Below are 17,936 nucleotides of genomic sequence, written 5' to 3' on the forward strand. Positions count from 1 at the left end.
CGGCTTATAACTTCGCTCTCCCTGGACAAATCCTCACCAAACTTTGCAAAGTTTGGCGAGGATTCGTCCAGGGGGGGCAAAGTTATAAGGGGGGTCCCAAAACATTTTTTTCCCCATAGACAAAATGGGAAAAAACTTTGCTCACGCCTACAGCCCAAACCGCTGGATGGATTTACACCAAATTTGCGGCAGGAGCGGCGGCTTGGTCCCAAAAGCGTGCTTTGCTTTATTTGGTGTAAATCCGTCCAGTAGTTTTTAAAAAAATGACAAAAATGTAAGTGAAAAAAATTAGTGATATCTGTGTTCGCTTCGCGGACACACTTCCCTGTTCGCTCCGCGGACAGGACGGTGATTGGGCAAGCAGCTTGCGTGATGTCCGCGGACATCTGACGTGCTCTTCATAGGATGCGTGAAAGCGTGCAGTGCGTCTGGCTTCAGAGAGGGCCGCCATCTTTGTTCCTCGCATGATAGGCTTTGTATCCCGCCTGCACAGTAAGTCCCCCACCCCCGCTCATGCCCGTGTCTGTCTCCTGTTCCTCCCACCCCTGCTCATGTCCGTGTGTCTTTCTCCCTCCCGCCCACCCCCCGCTCATGTCCGTGTGTCTTTCTCTCTCCTGCCCACACCCCACTCATGTCCGTGTGTCTTTCTCCCTCTCGCCCACACCCTGCTCATGTCCGTGTGTCTTTCTCCCTCCTGCCCACCCCCCGCTCATGTCCGTGTGTCTTTCTCCCTCCCACCCACCCCCCGCTCATGCCCCGCTCGTGCCCTGCTCATCTCTCCCAGTCATGCCCCGTGTGTGTCTCCCACCCCCCCGTGTGTCTCTCCCACCCCCGCTCATGTCTGTGTGTCTCTCCCCACCCGCCGCCCACCCCCCGCTCATGTCCGTGTGTCCCTCCCCACCTGCCGCCCACCCCCCGCTCATGTTCGTGTGTCTCTCCCCACCTGCCGCCCACCCCCCGCTCATGTCCGTGTGTCTCTCTCCACCCCCCGCTCATGTCTGTGTTTCTCTCCCCACCCGTCGCCCAGCCCCCGCTCATTTCCCATGTGTCTCTCCCTACCCGCCGCCCACCCCCCACTCATGTCCCGTGTGTCTCTCTCCCTCCCCCCACCCAAGCTCATGCCCGTTTGTCTCTCCCCCTCCCGCCCACCCCCCTCATGCCCCGTGTGTCTCTCTCCCCTTCCCCCCACCCCCCGCTCATGCCCTGTGTGTTTCTCTCCCTCCCCCCGACCCCCGCTCATGCCCCGTGTGTCTCTCCCCCTCCCGCCCACCCCCCGCTCATGCCCCGTGTGTCTCTCCCCCTCCCACCCACCCCCCGCTCATGCCCCATGTGTCTCTCTCCCTCCCCCCCACCCCCGCTCATGCCCGTGTGTCTCTCTCCCTCCCCCCCACCTCCGCTCATGCCCCGTGTGTCTCTCTCCATCCCCCCCACTCCCGCTCATGCCCCGTGTGTCTCCTCTCCCTCCCCTCCACCCCCGCTCATGACCCGTGTCTCTCTCCCCTTCCCCCCACCCTCCGCTCATGCCTCGTGTGTCTCTCTCCCTACCCCCCACCCCCGCTCTTGCCCCGTGTGTCGGTCTCCCTCCCGCCCACCCCCTCTCTTGCCCCGTGTCTTTTCCCCCTCCCGCCCACCCCCGCTCTTGCCCCGTGTCTCTTTCCCCCTCCCGCCCACCCCCGTTCTTGCCCCGTGTCTCTTTCCAGCTCCCGCCCACCCCTGCTCTGCCCCGTGTCTCTTTCCCCCTCCCGCCCACCCCCGCTCTTACCCCGTGTATTTCCCCCTCCCGCCCACCCCCGCTCTTGCCCCGTGTCTTTCCCCCTCCTGCCCACCCCCGCTCTTGCCCCGTGTCTTTCCCCTTCCCGCCCACCCCCGCTCTTGCCCCGTGTCTTTCCCCCTCCCGCCCACCCCCGCTCTTGCCCCGTGTCTTTCCCCCTCCTGCCCACCCCCACTCATGCCCCGTGTGTCTCTCCCCCTCCCGCCCACCCCCCGCTCATGTCCTGTGTGTCTCTCCCCCTCCCGCCCACCCCGCTCATGTCCCGTGTGTCTTTCCCCCTCCCGCTCATGCCCCGTGTGTCTCCCCCCCACCCCCCGCTCATGCCCCGTGTGTCTCTCCCTACCTCCCACCCCCCGCTCATGCCCCGTGTGTCTCTCTCCCCTTCCCCCACCCCCTGCTCATGCCCCGTTTGTCTCTCTCCCTCCCCCCACCCCCGCTCATGCCCCATGTGTCTCTCTCCCTCCCTCCTGCCCACCCCCCGCTCATGCCCTGTGTGTCTCTCTAACCCGACCGCCCACCCCCCACTCATGCCCCATGCGTCTCTCTCCGTCCCGCCCACCCCCCGCTCATGCCCCGTGTGTCTCTCTCCCTCCCGCCCACCCCCCGCTCATGCCCCATGTGTCTCTCTCCGTCCCGCCCACCCCCCGCTCATGCCCCGTGTGTCTCTCTCCCTCCCGCCCACCCCCCGCTCATGCCCCGTGTGTCTCTCTCCCTCCGGCCCACCCCCCGCTCATGCCCCGTGTGTCTCTCCCCCTCCCCCTACCCCCGCTCATGCCCTGTGTGTCTCTCTCCCCTTCCCCCCACCCCCCGCTCATGCCCCGTGTCTGTCTTCTGTTCCCCTCGCTCATGCCCCGTGTCTGTCTCCTGTTCTCCCCACCCCCGCTCATGCCCCGTATCTGTCTCCTGTTCCCCTCATGTGCCGTGTCTGTCTCCTGTTGCCCCCCACACCCCCCGCTCATGCACCGTGTCTGTCTCCTGTTCTCCCCACCCCCCGCTCATGCCCCGTGTCTGTGTCTTGTTCCCCCCACCCCCGCTCATGCCCCGTGTCTATCTCCTGTTGCCCCCCACCTGCTCATGCCCCGTGTCTGTCTCCTGTTCCCCCCACCCGTTCATGCCCCATGTCTCTCTTGTTGCCCCCCACCCTCCCCGCTCATGCCCCGTGTCTGACTCCTGTTCTCCCCACCCCCCGCTCATGCCCCATGTCTGTCTCCTGTTGCCCCCATGCCCCCGCTCATGCCCTGTGTCTGTTCTCCCCATCCCCTGCTCATGCCCCATGTCTGTTGTTCCCCCCACCCCCCGCTCATGCCCCGTGTGTCTCTCTCCCTCCCCCCACCCCCGCTCATGCCCCGTGTGTCTCTCTCCCCTTCCCCCACCCCCGCTCATGCCCCGTGTCTGTCTTCTGTTCCCCCCGCTCATGCCCCATGTCTGTCTCCTGTTCTCCCCACCCCCCGCTCATGCCCCGTATCTGTCTCCTGTTACCCTCATGTGCCGTGTCTGTCTCATGTTGCCCCCCACGCCTCCCGCTCATGCCCCGTGTCTGTCTCCTGTTCTCCCCACCCCCCCGCTCATGCCCCGTGTCTGTGTCCTGTTCCTCCCACCCCCCGCTCATTCCCCGTGTCTATCTCCTGTTGCCCCCACACCCCTGCTCATGCCCCGTGTCTGTCTCCTGTTCTCCCCACCCCGCTCATGCTCCGTGTCTGTCTCCTGTTCTCCCCATCCCCCGCTCATGCTCCGTGTCTGTCTCCTGTTCCCCCACCCCACGCTCATGCCCTGTGTCTGTCTCCTGTTGCCCCCCACCCCCTGCTCATGCCCGTGTCTGTCTCCTGTTGCCCCCCACCCCCCGCTCATGCCCTGTGTCTGTCTCCTGTTGCCCCCCACCCCCTGCTCATGCCCGTGTCTGTCTCCTGTTGCCCCCCACCCCCCGCTCATGCCCCGTGTCTGTCTCCTGTTGCCCCCCACCCCCTGCTCATGCCCGTGTCTGTCTCTGTTGTTCCCCCCACCCCCCGCTCATGCCCCGTGTCTGCCTCCTGTTCCCCCCGCTCGTGCCCCGTGTCTCTCTCCTGTTGCCCCCCACCCCTGCTCATGCCCCGTGTCTGTCTCCTGCACCCCCCCCACCCCCCGCTCATGCCCCGTGTCTGTCTCCTGTACCCCCCACCCCCCGCTCATGCCCCGTTTCTGTCTCCTGTTGCCCCCCCGCTCATGCCCCGTGTCTGTCTCCTGTTCCCCCCACCCCCCGCTCATGCCCGTGTCTGTCTCCTGTACCCCCCCACCCCCCCGCTCATGCCCCGTGTCTCTCTCCTGTTGCCCCCCACCCCCTGCTCATGCCCCGTGTCTGTCTCCTGTACCCCCCACCCCCCACTCATGCCCCGTGTCTCTCTTCTGTTGCCCCCCACTCCCTCGCTCATGCCCCATGTCTGTCTTCTGTTCCCCCCATCCCCCGCTCATGCCCCGTGTGTCTCTCTCCCTCCCGCCCACCCCCCGCTCATGCCCCGTGTGTCTCTCTCCCCTTCCCCCCACCCCCGCTCATGCCCCGTGTCTGTCTTCTGTTCCCCCCGCTCATGCCCCGTTTCTGTCTCCTGTTCTCCCCACCCCCGCTCATGTTCCCCTCATGTGCCGTGTCTGTCTCCTGTTGCCCCCCACGCCCCCCGCTCATGCCCCGTGTCTGTCTCCTGTTCTCCCCACCCCCCGCTCATGCCCCGTGTCTGTGTCCTGTTCCCCCCACCCCCGCTCATGCCCCGTGTCTATCTCCTGTTGCCCCCCACCCCCGCTCATGCCCCGTGTCTGTCTCCTGCTCCCCCCACCTGCTCATGCCCCGTGTCTGTCTCCTGTTCCCCCCACCCGTTCATGCCCCGTGTCTCTCTTGTTGCCCCCCACCGCCCCCGCTCATGCCCCGTGTCTGTCTCCTGTTCCCCCCACCCCCCGCTCATGTGCCGTGTCTGTCTCATGTTGCCCCCCACGCCTCCCGCTCATGCCCCGTGTCTGTCTCCTGTTGCCCCCATGCCCCCGCTCATGCCCTGTGTCTGTTCTCCCCATCCCCCGCTCATGCCCCATGTCTGTTGTTCCCCCCACCCCCCGCTCATGCCCCATGTGTCTCTCTCCCTCCCCCCACCCCCGCTCATGCCCCATGTGTCTCTCTCCCCTTCCCCCCACCCCCCGCTCATGCCCCGTGTCTGTCTTCTGTTCCCCCCGCTCATGCCCCATGTCTGTCTCCTGTTCTCCCCACCCCCCGCTCATGCCCCGTATCTGTCTCCTGTTCCCCTCATGTGCCGTGTCTGTCTCATGTTGCCCCCCACGCCTCCCGCTCATGCCCCATATCTGTCTCCTGTTCCCCTCATGTGCCGTGTCTGTCTCATGTTGCCCCCCACGCCTCCCGCTCATGCCCCGTGTCTGTCTCCTGTTCTCCCCACCCCCTGCTCATGCCCCGTGTCTGTGTCCTGTTCCCCCCTCCCCCCGCTCATGCCCCGTGTCTATCTCCTGTTGCCCCCACACCCCTGCTCATGCCTCGTGTCTGTCTCCTGTTCCCCCCACCCGCTCATGCCCCGTGTCTGTCTCCTGTTCCCCCCACCCGCTCATGCCCCGTGTCTCTCTCTTGTTGCCCCCCATCCCCCCGCTCATGCCCCGTGTCTGTCTCCTGTTCTCCCCACCCCCCGCTCATGCCCCGTGTCTGTCTCCTGTTCCTCCCACCGCCCGCTCATGCCCCGTGTCTGTCTCCTGTTACCCTCCAACCCCCCCGCTCATGCCCCATGTCTGTTCTCCCCACCCCCTGCTCATGCCCCGTGTCTGTTGTTCACCCCACCCCCCGCTCATGCCCCGTGTCTGTCTCCTGTTCCCCCCAACAGCCGCTCATGCCCTGTTTCTGTCTCCTGTTCCCCCCACCCCTCGCTCATGTCCCGTGTCTGTCTCCTGTTGCCCCCACCCCCCGCTCATGCCCCGTGTCTGTCTCCTGTTCTCCCCACCCCCGCTCATGCTCCGCGTCTGTCTCCTGTTCTCCCCACCTCCCGCTCATGCTCCGTGTCTGTCTCCTGTTCCCCCCCACCCCCCGCTCATGCCCTGTGTCTGTCTCCTGTTGCCCCCCACCCCCTGCTCATGCCCGTGTCTGTCTCCTGTTGACCCCACCCCCCGCTCATGCCCCGTGTCTGTCTCCTGTTGCCCCCCACCCCCCGCTCATGCCCCGTGTCTGTCTCCTGTTGCCCCCCCACCCCCCGCTCATGCCCGTGTCTGCCTCTGTTGTTCCCCCCACCCCCTGCTCATGCCCCGTGTCTTCCTCCTGTTCCCCCCACCCCCGCTCATGCCCCGTGTCTCTCTCCTGTTGCCCCCACCCCTGCTCATGCCCCGTGTCTGTCTCCTGTACCCCCCCACCCCCCACTCATGCCCCGTGTCTGTCTCCTGTACCCCCCACCCCCGCTCATGCCCCGTGTCTGTCTCCTGTTGCCCCCCTGCTCATGCCCCGTGTCTGTCTCCTGTTCCCCCCACCCGCTCATGTCCAGTGTCTCTCTCCTGTTGCCCCCACCCCCCGCTCATGCCCCGTGTCTGTCTCCTGTACCCCCCACCCCCCCGCTCATGCCCCGTGTCTCTCTCCTGTTGCCCCCCACCCCCTGCTCATGCCCCGTGTCTGTCTCCTGTACCCCCCACTTTGCACTAATAAAAACCTTTATAATTTAGTAAAAAATGTTACAGGGACGTTATGGTTAAGTTGCACTAATAAAAACCTATGAAATTCAATGAAAAAACTTTGTTAAAGGGCTGTTATGGTTAAGTTGCGCTACTAAAAACCTATGAAATTCAGTGAAAAAACGTTGTTAAAGGGACATTATGGTTAAGTTGCGCTACTAAAAACCTACGAAATTCAGTGAAAAAACTTTGTCAAAGGGACGTTATGGTTCCAAGTAAAACCGAAAAACCCTTGAAATTCGCCAGTTATGGTAAGCTAAGCAACCATAACTCGCGCCACCACCGTGCACTGCTAAGACTAACACCCAGGACATCAAAGATTACATCACAAATGTCATTGATGACATCACTGATGACATCACATGTGTATGTACTTTTCATGAAATATGTGTACAAGGGATTCTTATTATAATGTTGCGAAACAAGTGTCAAGGATCATTGCAATAAATATCATACCCTAATTAGTGCATTGGCAAATCAAATCAAGGCTGCTCTGGGCCGGAATGATGAGACAGTAGCTCCAAACGTGTGAAAGAACAAACTGCTGTTCGGAAGATGGGCACGAAAACAATGAAGACGTCAGAGGTTTAATAAATAATAGTATTTTAAATACACCAAGAGCTCAAAACCATGGTCTTCAGTCATGTGGATGGCTGACAATGGACAACTGTGATAAGCTACGCCTACGCACGGAGACAGAGCATACTACACTCCCTCGTATTCTCCAGAGCAAGGAACATTTGCAAGGCCAACTTCAAAGCCTTAATTGACGTGCAGACTGCAAGAGGTGATGATAGATGACATGCTAATTGGTTGGAAACTATGGTCAAGACCAACCCACCAGCACCTGGATACCAGCCTGCGTGCTGCTGGCATGTGTGGAAAAGTACTGACGGATGTAAGGGTGCCAACCAAATATAGAGGGTCACATAATAAAGAGCTCTATAGTTTGTGTAACCAATGGGACGTCGTGTATTGTGCGCATCTCATCAATTGCACTGGGAAAAATAACATGAGTGTTCTTCACAAAGAGCATCTGAATGTCCACGTCATAGATGTGCATGTTCAATACCATTGTTCACCCTCTTTAAACATTGTCACTATAAGGGGGTGTTCCTACACATTTGAAAGCGCATCACAAATCCACAAATGGAATGTGTTTTTAAATGTGCAGAAAATAGCCACATTCCCCGGCGTCTATTCGAAATAGGGGCCTAAGAAGGTGTGCCCTGTCATGCACTTTTGTATGGGACAGCAGTGGCATGAATCACTGCTGTCCCACTATCTCTCAAACAGTGATACTCATTTATTTATTATGTTTAACATTTCATAATGGTTGTCCCTTTAAGGGCCCACCACTGTGAGATGCGCTCCCATCATCCATGTGAATGCTGGGATGCCATCATACTTTTGTGTCGGGGAGTGCACTCCCAACACTAATGTATGCAAAAGGGATGATCAGCACATCATTTGTGCTGCCACATAGCCCCTCTGAAATTCGCTGGTCGCCTTTGTGGTTAAGGTGATATGCTTCTTATTTCTAAAATTAATGTAAATCAAAAAAGCGCATTCTCTGTGCTTTCTATATTTGCATTCACTTTGCTGTCCCTACTGTATCATTTCCTCAGCTACCCGTAATAAAGAATTCTTAGATACGGGTCCAGTATTCTAAAATTCTGCATTAGAAATGTATTAGAACCAAGTCAAACCATCAAATAGTCATATATCAATACAAGCAGCTCAGATACCCGTAATAAAGAATTCCTAGATACTGGTCCAGTATTCTAAAATTCTGCATTAGAAATGTATTAGAACCAAGTGAAACCATCAAATACTCATATATCAATACAAGCAGATTCAAAACCTTTGAACCATCTTGAGCGTCAGCTCCAAATTTTTTGAATCTTTCGAGCCGAGTCAAAGCCCCATTTCTTCAATAGGCTTGATTCTTTTTCGAGCAAGTTCACCCCATCCCTAGTCATTACCACCTTGAAGACATTCAGAATGCCATAATGGTATAGTGAAACCAGGATCACACACAGTCACTGTTGAGTAAGGTCTGTTTCAAAATGAAATGAATTAAGCCCACTGAAATATCTCTATCTTGTATTAAGGAATTGTGCTAGTTAATAATTGTGTTTATCACCTTTTACTCTTGAAAGTTATATGTTTTAACAAAAATATTGATAACTTAGAATGTTCCCTTTTAGACATATGGAGTTATTTTTTAATCGTGGAAATGCTGTGGATAGTTTCCCTGATTTAGATTTGACGTCTTAATATCTTGTGGAATATATCATTTTAGTATTGGCTTGTAATACGTCATTGTGCCATTTGTGTTACCCTGACTTATCTTGAAGCCCAGCACTGGGCAAATACAACACTGGCTATGCTTTTCGATATGACGAAAACTTGGTCCTGTGGAGCCAGTAAACACTATTAAAAGTATGTTGACTGAGCAACAAAGATGGCGGATCATTGGCTGTAGACACAACGCTTGTTTGTTGCTTAGCTAAGCTTTTCGTGGTTCCAGTGTTTTGTCCCTGGAAGTGGTCTTTAAGATGTTCAAAGTGATATTAGGATTTGCTACCTAGTTCTGAAATATTCACTTTAAAGTAATTTCCAGATTCTGCATCTCTTGACAAAGAGGGACCCTGGGTGTAGTTTTATGGGGCATATGGTGTGTTTTACCCCTTCAATGTTTCCCATCTTGCCAGATTAAATAGTCCAAACCGGTCTAAAGGTGCATGTTGGCATCAGAGCTGTCAGGACCAGCCTTCCATACTTGCTATAAATTGAAGTTTCATACTTTGGTTCTCCTTGGAGCATTGATTTACAGCCCTACTGTCAGCAAAGGGCTGCCCACTAGGCAGCTATTAATGGTAAATGGATTATGACTCATTCAAATGCAACATTCCACATCTTCAGGATAAGTGATAATGTTGGGTTAGGTAACTGTGATGGGCCGTATGCATTTTAAAGCCAAACCAACACCACAGCTCACAATGCTCAAAGAAGAGGCAAACAAAATACTTGTAAAATAGTACAAAGCTGCACATGATGCAAAATATGCCTCCGGCCTGTTTCCAATAATAAAAAATGAAGCAACTTGTATTGGCCATACAACCAACCCACAGCAGACTAAGCGGTCGTCTGAAGTTATGGCAGCCTCACGTGTGAATGAGACATCCAGCCTTCCCACCTGTTTTCATATTCTTTCAGCCTCAGCTCTGCATAATTGAAAAGCAACACTACCAGTACCAGAATGCAGAACAGCACAAAGAGGATTTACCACTTCTACCTAGCATTACAAATCAACCTGAGGCCTGCCCGCACACGACACACAAACACACCCACACACACCCGCACACACCATTGTTTTGTTTGCGAGATATAGTTCTCTCCTCCTAGATTAAGTGAAATAAACGACACTGCACGGTTTGGCAGATGGTTGTGAAAGGATGCAGTCATGACTGAGATACATCCTGCAAACATATGGCAAACATATGGCAAACTTATGGCGTTAGACCAAAAGATCCGACGGCACAGCAGTCAAAGCAAATATTGATATTGCTGCAGTTCAAAAGAAAACAATAGTGTGCTAGTTCACCTCGCGCCGCGTCTTAGTTGGGCCCACCACATCACTTGTTAGAAAAATTCAGAACCCCCCAGCCCCCAATATTTTTGATAAGCTTTGCCCTTTAGGGGAATTACCGGAATTGATTGAGAAGAGAGTCACATGATCTGAATATTTGTGAGATAAGCCATGGAATGTGATTGTTCATTAATTGATTGGCATGCTTCATTTATGTTCTGTTCCCAGGAAAGGCTGCGAATACTTTTAAAATTATATCACATGTGAACCGTAAAATACAATTAATCATGGAATCATTTTTAAGAAACTTATAAAAGCAAATCAATTTTTGGGCAGCCCGGGAGATTCCGGAGGAGTGATTGCTCGTCTCCAAGGGCCCGTCTCAGAGACACCGTGGACTTGCAGGAGAGAAGCAGTCATACACATTTACAATTGTTGGCGGTCTGGTCCACTTGGGAATATTGAGCCTCGGAGGCCTATGGTGGACATGCGCCATATTGGACTGGTGTTTTTTCTAAGTGTTTGGGAGATATATGGAGACCTCTGCATGAATGAATGAACATAGCACACCCACATAACGTGATCTACAACTGCCAACTTAATTTCCCAATATTCTATGGACAGGCACTGGCCAAAGATTCAAACAAAATCCATGATGCGTGTGGTTGGCCACCTTATTAACAGCAACACAGTGGTGTTTCTCCTCTGTTCATGTACTCAGTGCATCTGCTAAATTGAGAACCCACCCAACTTTTACAAGTCTACTTTGGGTGTGACCTGCCTGACCCCAACAACAAAATGATCTTTCAATTGAGAATTTCTTTATATCGTGCTGTTGGCACAAAACAAAATCCAACCTACCTCAAGGGTCTGCAACCTGTGGCTCCCCATATGTGTTGTACTTCCACTTGCATGATCCCTCACCATTGAATGCTGCCTAGGCCTGATGGGAGTTGTAGTCCAAAACATCTGGACAGCCAAAGGTTACAGCCACATGATTACCTTAAAAACAAGGGGTGTGTAACAGCAAAATAATGCACATAAATCCAAATAATTTGTCCTAAACCCCACTTTCTCATCTACAAGAAATGAACATGGGAGGCATGTAAACCAACATATCTTCATTTATTGAGGACAACAACATATGAATCTGACACCGATTTCCTTAATTCTCCAGGTGCATCTCTAACATCAAACTTACACCCCACTTCCACTTAAGGGAACATACGAACTGAAGGTTAACCAGCTGCCAGTTGCCTACCCAACACTTCCCTGGGAGAGTTGTCCATTGACATGAGCCCAGAAACCTTTGGCAATAAGCCAGCAAAGCCAAGAACCCCCATGCCCCAAGATGTCTCAGTGATAAGCTAGTATGTGCCACTAATTGACTGCTAAAATGCAAACACCAGCATTGAAAGTCAGAAATCTTAGAGTTGCACTCAACATGGGTCTCTGTGCTTAAGCTGATTTGCAGATTCACAACCTCATCTTGACGAAAATGCCCCCTTTTTCCCGAATTTTTCCATATGGGGGAGCACCCAGCTTCAATGTTTTTCCTCTTACACCCTGTCTACTCTCCATCACTTTTCAAAGATCCCCCTTGTTTTATTAGTTTATGCTAACAAATTGCATTTTCATAACTGACCCATCACCACCGTCCCCTTACTCCTCAAAATTATTGACAGAGATGCTTGCCTTCAAAACCAACAATTCCCGGAACATCACATTCTCACCCCCTGGTAATCTGGATTTTGCCCTGGATACAGCACTGAAACCTCTCTATTTGACTATAAGAACCAACTTGACGAATCCAGAGACTCAGGCAATCTTGTCTTCTTCCTGCTCCCAGACCTCTCAGCCACTTTTGACCTTGTTGACCACCCGAAACTCTGCCACCACCTCTCTACTCTGCTTACTTCTTCACCGAAGCAACCGGTTGGATTGCATCCTTTTTAGCAGGCAGTCCATCCAGAGTCTTCTCCGACAAATACTCTGCACGTCCCTCACCTATATCCTGTGGTGTACCACAAGTTTCCTGTGTCTCCCCTACCCTCTATAATGTCTAAACAAAACCCTGCTTCGACCACTTGGATTCTCTCGGAATCTCATATACAAATAACGCTGACGACACCCATATCCTTATCCTTCTCTCTAGCAACTACCATCAAACTGTGACCACAAAAGTGATGGGTGGAAGGCTTTGAATTAATCTGTACCACTGGCATTGCTCAGGGCAACCTTCCACACCACTGTTTTTTAGCCCGTCTGCGCCATTGCAAAAGGGGTCCAGCCATATGCAAATCAGTCAGGTACTTCCACCAATGGTAGCAGCCATGCCCGAACTGCTAGGCCAGGTCCCCTCTGCACGGAAACACAAGCAGCCCCAGACATGTTTCGGCCTTGTTGGGCCTTTTCAGTGAGGTGCAGCTTGGTTCCCTATGGCGCAGTGAACAAGGGACCCACGTCTGGGCATACCCTCTCTCACATAGTGTGACAAACTGTGACCACAAAAGTGATGGGTGGAAGGTTTTGAATTAATCTGTACCACTTGCATTGCTCTGGGTAACCTTCCACACCACCGTTTATTAGCCCGTCTGCGCCATTGCAAAAGGGGTCCATCTGAAATATGTTTGGGGATGCCTGTGGTCTCGTGCAGAAGGGATGTGACCTAGCAGTTTGGGCTGAACTGCCCCTTTTGGGTTGGGACCAAGCCTGATTTGCATATGGTCTTTCCCCTTCTTTAATGGCTTGGCAGGCAAAGAACGATGGTCTGGAGGGTTGCCCAGTGGTTGAGATTCATTCTAAACCTTCCAGCCATCACCTCTTTGTTTTTGTTTTAACCACCTTCAAGGCACAAGCAAACTAAACTCTTTCTACTGTGAGAAACCTGAGGTTATCCTCACACCTACTCCCCTTGGATTCTCTTCTCAGGTGGCCAGGGAAAGGCCATTGCTTTTGGATCCTGACCCTGGGGCTGTGAAGCAAAGGAGGATCACCTGGATGGAGGGTCCTTGGGGATTGGGGAGAGGATACCCACCGGTGAGACATGGTATCCCTCCTTCCCTTATGAATAACAGTCTAACACTCCCCAGGCCTTTATGGGCTATTGTAACACATTGGCCCACATTTCTCATAATTTAACACATTATGGTACTAGGACAAGGAAGAGGCAACTAAGGGTGATGAATACTTTCACCACTCTACTACCGAGACAAGGAAGAGGCCTGCAAAGTATAGTACAGATCAGACATGTCTCTTTAACTATGTCAGGCGATTGAACTAAATGACCCACAGCTGAGGTCACTTGAGAATCCTCATGAGTATAAGAGGACAGAGAGTTCAAGAAGGAGAGACAGAGTAACCGACTGGTGGGAAGAAGTAGCTGTGGCAAGCTGCATGAAGGGGGTCAGAGTGCAACCTGGAGTCTGTGACACTTGATGGGGCAGAGCAGAGAGAGGGAGCAGGCAGCACGATGACAGGCCAGAGAAGAAGGGACAAGGAGAGGATCGGAAGCAAAGCATCTGCTTCAGCGGGTCGGGCCACTCACCTGCCCAGAAAGTTTGGCTCCACCCATGGAGACAAGGCTGGCAAGTGTGTGCGAAGCCATTTAACAGGTTGGAGAGGTAGCTGGAACTCCCAAGTGAACAAGCAGCAGAAGCCGCATTCATAGGAGGGTCACCTGCTGTTAAAGGAACAGTGAAAAGAGTGATGTGCCTGCCAGACACCACTGGGGAAAACAAGTAAACTAGAAGGGGCAGAGCTCTAACACATGAAGGGGGCATGCAAAAAGACTGCTGATATGTCTTGAGAGACCCAAAATCGAATGAAGCATAAGTGCAATAGAGAACCTTGAGTTATAGTTAAGGGAGAATACTTGGTTGGAATCCTGAATAGAAAAGCGAGTGAGTAACGTGGGTGAGTTCCAATGTACCCTTTTGAATACCGAATGAACTGAACGCATTATTGAACACCGTAAAGAAATAAAGCAACATGAAAGTATAATTGAAAGAGCATTTCTGAATGCTGCACAGAGCTAAAGCAAATGAAGAGAATTGAATGGAACAAAAGCAACGTGGTGCATGTGGCAAATGCCACAAGGCAAGTTAAATGAAATACAAGTGTTGGCAAAGCAAGTAAAATCCCAAGAGGGTGTGAGAAGAGAAGCAAGTATCAACAGCATAACCAAGTGAATGGTGAGTAAGCTAACCACGATAAAAGGGTTGAAACAGGATATTTATTTATTATTTTTTATTTTTTATTTTGATGTAGCTGATTAAATTAACTTTTCAAAAATCAAAACAATTATTTCACACTACAATTACAATTATCACAAGAATATTTAAAAACAATGCAAAATGTTACAAATTTTGAATTACAATAATTAAACACAGGATTAGAGCATTCATGTACACAATAACAGAAAAGCTTTTAACTTGTGACATTTTTCAGTTAGCTCTAGGATGTCATTACAGCTTTATTTTGCTAGGCAAAATAGTTTCTAGAAACTGTACTAGAGCTTTTATCATGGAACATTTTGTGTTTGAGATTAATATACTCCAGATTCGATTTTCATCTAATTCAATGATCAAATTTAGCATGTTTGGGAAAAATGTAACCCGCTGTTCATTCAGCTTGCCACAGGATATTACCAGAGCTTGAAGTGTTTCTTTTTCAGTAGCAATCTCACAATAACGACAATATTTCATATGAACTAGGATAACTTTGCGCCTGACAAGCACTTCCCTAGTTAACCATAAATTCAAAATGAGGCGTAAGAACTTGTTCCTTATTGTTGACGACGGACATTTCAATAGATAGCCTGCCGTTTGACCTAATTTTTTATGGCCAATGTTGTTACTACTGAAATCTTTACATTTCAGACAGGAATCTCTGTTTTTTGACCAGTCCCATTGGTGTAACTTTGTCCATGCTCGCAAAGGGTTTTCTATTAGGAGCGTTAACGTTATATCTGCTTCGGCCATGATATTCAATACACCTTTGCGCCATGTAAGCAGAAAAGATTTGATGAGGACAAGTAGTGTGCTACAATACTCAAAATGTTATTGTTTTCCAGGCCCAGCAAACACTTTCGGAAAAAGGCACACATTCTCCACTTTACTCCGCACGCTAATGAATATAGGCCTGGTTCAAATCGCAGGATTGGCATGGGTGTACAGTTTGGGAGATGTAATACCCTTTTCCAAAAGCCGGCCTCCAATTTGTTCCACATTTTATCGCCGGTATATAATTTTGATTCAACTCCATAAATCATAACAGGGATTACCTTTTGTTCATAGAAAAGAAGAAGATGTTTCAACGTAAATTTCCCATATTTAAAAATTAGGATTCTAGCCTGTGAAGTCAGGCTTGTAAGTTTAGACTGGACATTAATCAAGAAAAACTTGTCATTGACAGTGTTCTGTATTCTGAGCCCCTAATATTTATAATCTGATACTATTTTCAAAGGCTCGTTTCTAATAGAGGATATTTCTGATACTAAAAGTACTTCTCACTGTCAAGGGAAAGGAGTGGACAATTGTTGCAAACGCTGATGAAAAGAGGTATTGGTTGCGTAACATGTAATGGGTGAACCGTGTGGTCTGTTAACTGTGCCTGGACGAGGAAACTCCTGCATGGGAGCAGTATTAACCTGTGACCTGTGATGGGTGGTCCGTCAATTGTGCCTAGGCTGACTGCCCTGCAGGAGAACCAAATGAAAGGAGGAATCAAGAGTGCAAACCTTGCATTGGTGAACCAGCAAAACAACCCTTGGCAATGGGGTTGAGTAGGATGAGAATTGCTTTGTTTGAACTTTGAACTTTCTATCTTGAACTTGGGAAAGGGAACTCCAAGTTCTTGTGGAACTGTCTTGAACTTTTGGAAGGGAACACTGATAGGTTTGTGGAACTGTCTTGAACTTGGTTGAAGGGAACCCAGAGAGGTTTTTGGAACTGTTTTGAACCTGGAATGGGGAGCTGGGAGTAAGCCAGGAGCTGGACGAAGCTCAGAACATTGTTTGAAATAATGGTTCTTTTATTGCTGATATCTTTACACATTGTTTAGCTTTAGTTGTGAGGGCAAGTATAGGTTTTGAACACAGACTTTTAAATTGAACTCTTTGACTCAGACTGTCCTTAGTTTCTGTAGAGAAGCAACCTCTCCTGCACTCACTGATGAAAGACAGGTACATATGGTATTTAGGGCCAATACACCTCTCTCCTGTCCAACATTGTAAAGTCAGGAGTATTGTCTATTGAGGCAGATAGGCTGCCTTTATTTAAGACAAATACATTGGAAAAAGGTAACACTGGACACACTAATTTAGGGCAACATAGACCATAATGATATGCTTACATTACACACAATATAATTATCACAGAATATAGATTTCTGGTGTAGAATATAGGCTAGTAAAAGCCATTGTGTTACTGTTACTCACTGAACCAGGATCTCCAAAGGAGTTGATGGGTGAGTGATGGATTCCTGGTTGTACCAATTTAATTGAAGAGCCTGGGTTATTCGTAACCCAGGCCTCCTCACTCGAGGGAACTCTTTTCTATGATACACCCCTCTAATGTATGAAGAAAACAGCTAGAGGAGCTGATCAAATAAAAGAGCGGGGAGAACGCACCGCCACAAAACCAGGCTGCAAGGGAAAAACAAGGTGGTCAATGTCAAGTTCGATGATGTCTACTGATTAAATCTATATAATAGTGAATCACCTGACACAGCTCTGTAGAGTGTTCCAGAACTGGCCAGGAGGCATGCAGGTAAGAACCTTATTCTTAGAATCCTAGGAAACAGTAAGGTCTATATTATCCGACTAATACAGATGATTGACTTTGGTGTGGTTCGGAAATGAATGTAGATTTCTTACCAGTTTATGTAGGATGGTGATAGCAATTGTAAAGCGACTGTAGCAGGAGGTATAGCAAAAGAGGAACACAACGAAAAGAACAACAAAATAACAAGGGAACTTAGTAAGGGGTACTGAAAACGGGCGGCAAAAGGGATGCACTAGTTCCGGGATAGTGCACAGGGAGAATAGCTGCAGAGCGTATCTAAAGTTCACTAAGTTCAATGGGCACAAACAATCCAACAACAATGAATGGTGGTTGACATCGATAAGTCCTAGGAAAGGTGCTGGCGTAACAGCAGGCAGTTCTTGGCTGGACCTGGCGAAGCAGACCTTGACAAGATCCGGACTGAATCAGTGTTCATGTAATGGGCAGAGTTTGGAAACAGCGGAGCAATGCAGGTAAGAGGACCAGAGGCAATGGGAGTCCGTGTAATGGGTAGTTATTGGTAACAGCGGAACAATGCATATACGAGGGTTAGAGGCAAGGGAGTCCATGTATCGTGCAGCGATTGTTAACAGGGGAGCAAATGCAGGTATGAGGACCAGAGGCAGAGGGAGTCTGTGTAACAAACAGCAGTCAGCAACAGCAGAGCAGTACAAAACCAATCGGCAGACAGAGGAAGTCCAATTTACAGGCTTAGGTTGGGTAGGAATGTAATAATACCAAATGCTAGTAACACAGCAAAAAGTGATGGAGCTGCAATCAGAAGCAGCAAACGCTGGAGTTGCAAAACTTTATGTAGCCATAGGGGCGGACCCTGCAGGTGCAACCGGCTGACCTGTTCATGTGACTGCACTGGCGTGGCCACCCTGACAACGGGTTTCCTAACACGGAGCATTGCTGCAGCCCGTTTCCATGGTAGTCTCCAGCAATGAAGTAATGGGGCAGCCAGGCGCCGGGTCCCATGTGAGACAGATATTGTCCTGTAAGGTCGGGAAGTCTGAACAACAGCCCAGCAATCCGGAACCATGACAAATAACTACAGGCCTCATTGCTCCATGGGGAAGAGGGCTGACCAGATATAGAAAAAGTGTGGTGT

The sequence above is a fragment of the Ambystoma mexicanum genome, chromosome 9 (genome assembly GCF_040938575.1).
Source record: "Ambystoma mexicanum isolate Mex_15411 chromosome 9, UKY_AmexF1_1, whole genome shotgun sequence".
Taxonomy (NCBI): domain Eukaryota; kingdom Metazoa; phylum Chordata; class Amphibia; order Caudata; family Ambystomatidae; genus Ambystoma; species Ambystoma mexicanum.